General features: G+C 40.5%; 1 pseudogene; it reads left to right on the top strand.

Moving 5' to 3' along the window:
• Nucleotides 1-3,465: 3,465 nt before the first annotated feature.
• The window catches only part of LOC116467981 (heterogeneous nuclear ribonucleoprotein A3-like), a 152,007-nt pseudogene continuing 149,777 nt past the window's right edge, over nucleotides 3,466-5,695 (top strand).

Genomic DNA, 5,695 nt, shown 5'->3' with positions numbered 1-5,695 from the left:
GAAAGGAAGAAAGAAAATCCTACAAACCTAGTATTAACAAAATTTGCCTTATAAACATTAAATCATTGTAACTCTGAATAAATTATATAGTATTTTACTAGTAACCAGACTTTAATTGTATACGAAGAAAATATCCCGTGGAATTACATGTCATTGCTCCTAAAGAACCAAAGAACAAATTTAGCACCACTGCAACAGTTCACAGCCCATCACTGGGCCAAGGGACAATTTTTCAAACATCTGCTTCAGTACTGAGCTCTTAAAAAATTAGATGTATGTTGGTAGCCTAAAAGTTTGTCAATAATCATACTGCAGATTATCTGGATAACAACTCATGAACCAAATTCTATACATAACTCACTTCTGGCTCACAATACACATCTAGGTTCAGATTATCACTGGATCAAGCTGTACCCCTTTATTGTCTAGGGCTAATGAGAAGTGTATTTCTTAGATAAATGAAGTGTACCTGCTAAGTAAAGGGTAACCAATATCATTTGAAATCCTGATGAAGATTGCTCTATAGTTCGACTGTAGAAAATTCTGAGAGAATTGTCATAGCAAGTGACAAGATAGCTCTGGCATAAAAACTGAAAACAGCCTGATTGTCATTTATGTGGTGAACAGCAATTTGATTTCGACAAAACAACTTCATCTGTCCATTAAATTAATGATCCTAATGTAAATTTTATTGGTTTTGTAGTTTTTATTGACTTGAACTTGTAAAATGGTTTTTCTTATACATAATTATATAAAGCCAACAAGCACACAGTTTATACCTACTATGTTTAAACGTGTTTAAGTAAAACTATAATAAGAATAATTAAGTCAAAGCTTAGGGTCATTAAGAAACTTTGCTCTTAAACAGAGCTTATATAATGAGTGCCCTAGTTTGTGGCACTGAGAAGCACCTCTTTGGCCTAGTTAATCCCCAAGAGAACAAAACCATAAATGAATGGGACAGGATGAGTCTGAGGAGAAAATGGGTACACAGTGATTGGGAAAGAGATTAGGAGACATTTCTGCAGTCAGCTGAAAAGATTATAATAGGAAACTGCTTACCAAAAAGCTTCCTCTTGCCTTCTGAAGATTTCTAGAATAATACCTCCTGGGAAACCCAGGCAACTGGAACTTTCTGGTTCCTCTAAAGAATTCTGTAATGGCCACAAAATATCCCCTCAAACTTCCAGAAATTTTGCTAATTTGTTTATTTGTTTTGTGCGTGTGTGTACTCTTTTTTTTTTTTTTTTACCTTTATACTCTTCTTGACTCAGAACTCTCCTTACCCTTTCCATCGTTGCCACTGTTGCCAGAAACAATGATATGATTCCTCCATTAGGAGGTTCTTCAGTGTGAACTCTTTCCATTTCAATGCATTTTACACATGGTTCAATATTCCTACAGGAAAGTTCAGATCATTTTTGTTGCCTGCTCTAAAAGCCATGAAGGTTCGACATTGTCTATTAAATTAGGCATTCGAGGCAATCTTCCTGACGTTAATGATGTTTTCTTATCTGGCTTCAATCATTCTTCCGAGCATGTTCCCCAAAACTTTCTAAACTTCAACAATGTTACTAGATGTTCATACCTATCACTTTCTGCCTCTGTGACTTTACACAAGCTGTTTTCTTAACAGAAAATACATGTTCCTCCTACTCAGGTGTCATACAACAGTTCCTAAGACTCCTAGACTCTGAAGCATGTACACGGGGTTTAATTGGGTAGTGCTCTCTAGAGTGGAACTAAGAGAGCGTGTTAGTCTGCTCAGGCTGCTGTAACAAAATATTAAAATCTGGATAGCTTTTATAAACAACAGAAATTTATTTCTCACAGTCCTGGAAGTTGAAAAGGTTAAGATCAAGGTGCCAGCAGGCGCAGTGTCTGGTGAGGGCCCGTTTCCCGGTTTGTAGATGAAGCCTTCTATCTGTATCCTCACTTGGTAGGAAGGGCAGAGTGGATCTGCCTTCATGATCTAATCACCCCTAAAAGACCCTACCTCCTAATACCCTCACCTTGGGGGTTAGGATTTCAACACATGAATTTGAAGGGGACACAAACTTTCACACCGTAAGAGACAGTAAGCACAAAAGACAAAACAAAACAGGATTGTTTGGGAAGGAACACGTTGAAGTTGAACTCAGATAAAATTGCAACATTTGACTCTACTGATTCTGCTGAGAGCCCTGAAGCTGAGAAAAGTTTTCAGAGATGCCTCCAATCCAGGTAAAGCAGTCAGACAGGTCTACGTACCTCTGTATCGACCAGTCATTGGAGGCTGGCTGCCCTGGAAATGGGATATAACTTTTGGCAAGCCATCTTTCTTCAACAGGAAGTAGGAGAGAGATGAAGAAAGCTATGAACAGTCACAAGTAGCTCAAATTGGCAGGTTCTGAAAGCAGACCTGCACAGTACAACACATCCAGTTTAGCCAATCCCTTGTGCCACTCAAACCACTTGTTTCATAAAGTAGGTGCACCCACATAGGAAAAATGCCAGAATTCTGGTTGGTCTCTTTCCCTGGGGCCACTCAGGAGAGGAAAGTTGTGCAACAAAGTACAGCTGAAGACTACAGCTGATACTCATTGTCTTTCCTCCACTATCCATTTTTGATTCCCCTAACCCTAGTCTAACACCTCTGCTGATGTAAGTAGTTTATAAGGTAGGGAAAATTAGATCTTAATTTCTGAGGATTCCGATCCCCGGGTCACCATAAATTTCTCAGATCATGGCTGCTCTATGTTTCCTTTTACCATCAAATTGTATAAGACAGTACCAAGAAATACCCCAGTGTCTCACCTGGGAGCCCACTGTGTTCTTCTGTGCTCCCAGTGTGTAACAGCATCCCTATCTTTTCCTGCTTATAAGTTTCAATTAGCTTACCAGGGTCACTATTCCTCTCCTTGCCTATTGGTCTCTTGTAAAAAGAATCTGATATGACTGGGTGGGATCCATAACATAGTTTAATGGAATTCAGGATACATCCCTTGGGGTCACCATTCCTCATCTAAGAACATTTCCAGACGTACAAAACCTAGAGTTACAAATGTAGGAAGCACAAACGCCCCAAGTGAGCCACTGGAAATGATGGTGAGTGAGGCCTCCTCTATTTCTACCCCATATTTCCAGACTCATGAATTCTACCTACTAAGGATATAGCATCCTATTATAGTCATTTATTTGAGTATTGCATTCCATGGGCTAGCACCTATACGCACAAATTAGCACCTCACTTCTACCTTCAAGAGACTATTCAACCAACAACCACTGGGGGGGTGCAGGATGTGACAGAACCAGTGTATCCCATGATCACGCACCTGCCATCATACCTTCATGGCTATAAAATGGCTTCTTTAATCCAAAAAAATGCTAGGCAAGATTCTACGCTGGTGGATCAAACACTGTCAGGCAGCGGTTCTAGCTGAGGCTCTATAAGCCAGAAGTGGAAACTCGTACCAGGAATGTATGATGATTTCCATCAATATCAATCACTGCCCTTTCCAGAGTAGGAGGAAGCCAGTGAAAACAGCTTGCCACCAAGTTGGTGGTTGGTCTCCTCGAGAGCTGATGACATATCAGGGGCTCATCATTGGTTTGTATGCTGACATGATGAACTTTAGGTAACAATATTAGCAAGATCAGTCTTGGTAAGGAAATAGTCATACATTGGAGCTCCTACACTCCATCATAACTACTCTGTTCATAAGCCCCTTTTGCCAGAACTCAGGTGGTTGATAACAAAGGCTGACTGATATCAACTGTATGAGTGATCTACTTGAGTGTTTAGTAACTTTTCCATAATGAGTGCTTTCTGCTGGAAATTACATGCAATGCAAAGTTTGCCCCACTCTCTGCACACTCCCATAGGTCTATTCACGTGCCTCTTCTCTAGGCATCCTTATCTGCATATTTTGTTCTTTGTCCTTTTTATTCACCTAACCAACAAGCGTAACCACTTGACAGTGTCCAGGAGCCCATATATGTTCTTAGTTTGAGCCACTTCTCTTTCCACACAAAGTGCTTGATTAGGTATACTAAACAAAACTATGCTTAACAGAGGAATTTTTCCTTATTATACTTTGTTAAGACAATTCCTGAGCTCTAGTGTATCTATACCCATGTTCCAAGCTAACCCACCTGTAAAACACATTCAACCTTTTTACTCTTTCATCGCCTAGTCATAAGGGACTCTCCTTTGTGTGGCCATAGGTGTTAGCTAAGGGAAAGATTCCAGTGCAACACTGATATGCCAGAGCACGGTGTCCTGAGCAACCTGCTCAAGCCTCTTCCTTGTACTTTATGGTTCTACTCACAATCCATCTCAGATGAACCATTTCCATCTCATGATGGTCTGTGGCTGGGCCAGCCCCATCTTATGATTCAGTGAGTCTGCCAGAACACAACTCACAGTGGGCGTCTCTGGCCCCATGACATTTGATGTTTCACAGTTAGATTCTCCATGTCTACCAGAACTCAGTGACATACTGAGATAAAGAAGATAATAAAGAAGCTGTTTATTTCAATAGTGTATAACTCTGGGCTGCCAAGGGCATGACAGGCTCCATATCTATGTTGCAAATACTCTTTTAAGGGTTTTACCCACCATAGATACCTGTAATACCATAAAGTATTGTATAGCCCAAGTGGCAAGGTGCCTTGAATTGTACTCTGGATTATACAAGAACGTATTTCTTAAAGGTGGCAGACTTCTGTTCTGTGCCAGTCAGGAAATGGGTTGGAGCAATAATTCTTTTTCTTTTTTTTTTTTTTTTTTTGAGGCGGAGTCTCACTCTTGTTGCCCAGAGTGGAGTGCAATGTCATGATCTTGGCCCACCGCAACCTCTGCCTCCCAGGTTCAAGCGATTCTCCTGCCTCAGCCTCCCAAGTAGCTAGGATTACAGGCATGGGCCACCTCACCTGGCTAATTTTGTATTGTTAGTAGAGATGGAATTTCTCCATGTTGGTCAGGCTGGTCTCAGGTTATCCGCCTGCCTCGGCCTCCCAAAGTGCTGGGATTGCAGGCATGAGCCACCATACCCAGCCATAACAGTAATTCTTAATGTGGAATATGATGCCTCCAGAACCTGAAGAAGCCTGCTAAACACTATATTTACTTTTTAGTTGTAGAAGTATAAGTTGCAATGATTTGTCCTTTACTTTGGAAGTGATGTTCTGGCATGCACTAGACACCTAAAAATGTCACTGATTAGTCAGGTCGTTGAATCTTCGAAAATTTTTATCTTCAACCCTTTGGCGTACACATACCTACTAAGGCCTTCGGTATACAGGCTACTTTTTGCTCATCTGGTCTGATTAACAACATCAATATAGTAGTCCAATGAGATATATGTAGCATGTATATAAGGTCCAGATACCTTCTGATTATCTTTTGATAGCACAAGATACGGAGCAATACAATAAATGTACACTCTTTTCTACCTTATAATAACTCACTTTTTTAGAGTCCTCCTTCTTGATGAAGATGGAAAAGACTGCATGCTTCAACTCAGTAGTAACATACCATGTGCTTGAAGCCTCATTAATCTTTTAAACGAAGACAGCATGTTAGGCATTGCAGCTTCAACTGGTGCTACTCCTTGGTTGAGTCAGGAGAAGTCGGCTGTAATCATCTAGGCACCATCTGTGTTTCTATAGGCTGGTGAATTAAACAGGAGGTATTATGGGGACCATCTTTCCT

Source organism: Hylobates moloch, unplaced genomic scaffold (assembly GCF_009828535.3).
Source record: "Hylobates moloch isolate HMO894 unplaced genomic scaffold, HMol_V3 SCAFFOLD_5, whole genome shotgun sequence".
NCBI lineage: Eukaryota > Metazoa > Chordata > Mammalia > Primates > Hylobatidae > Hylobates > Hylobates moloch.
Note: the sequence above shows the minus strand (reverse complement) of the source record. Positions and strands in the feature narration are given on the sequence as shown.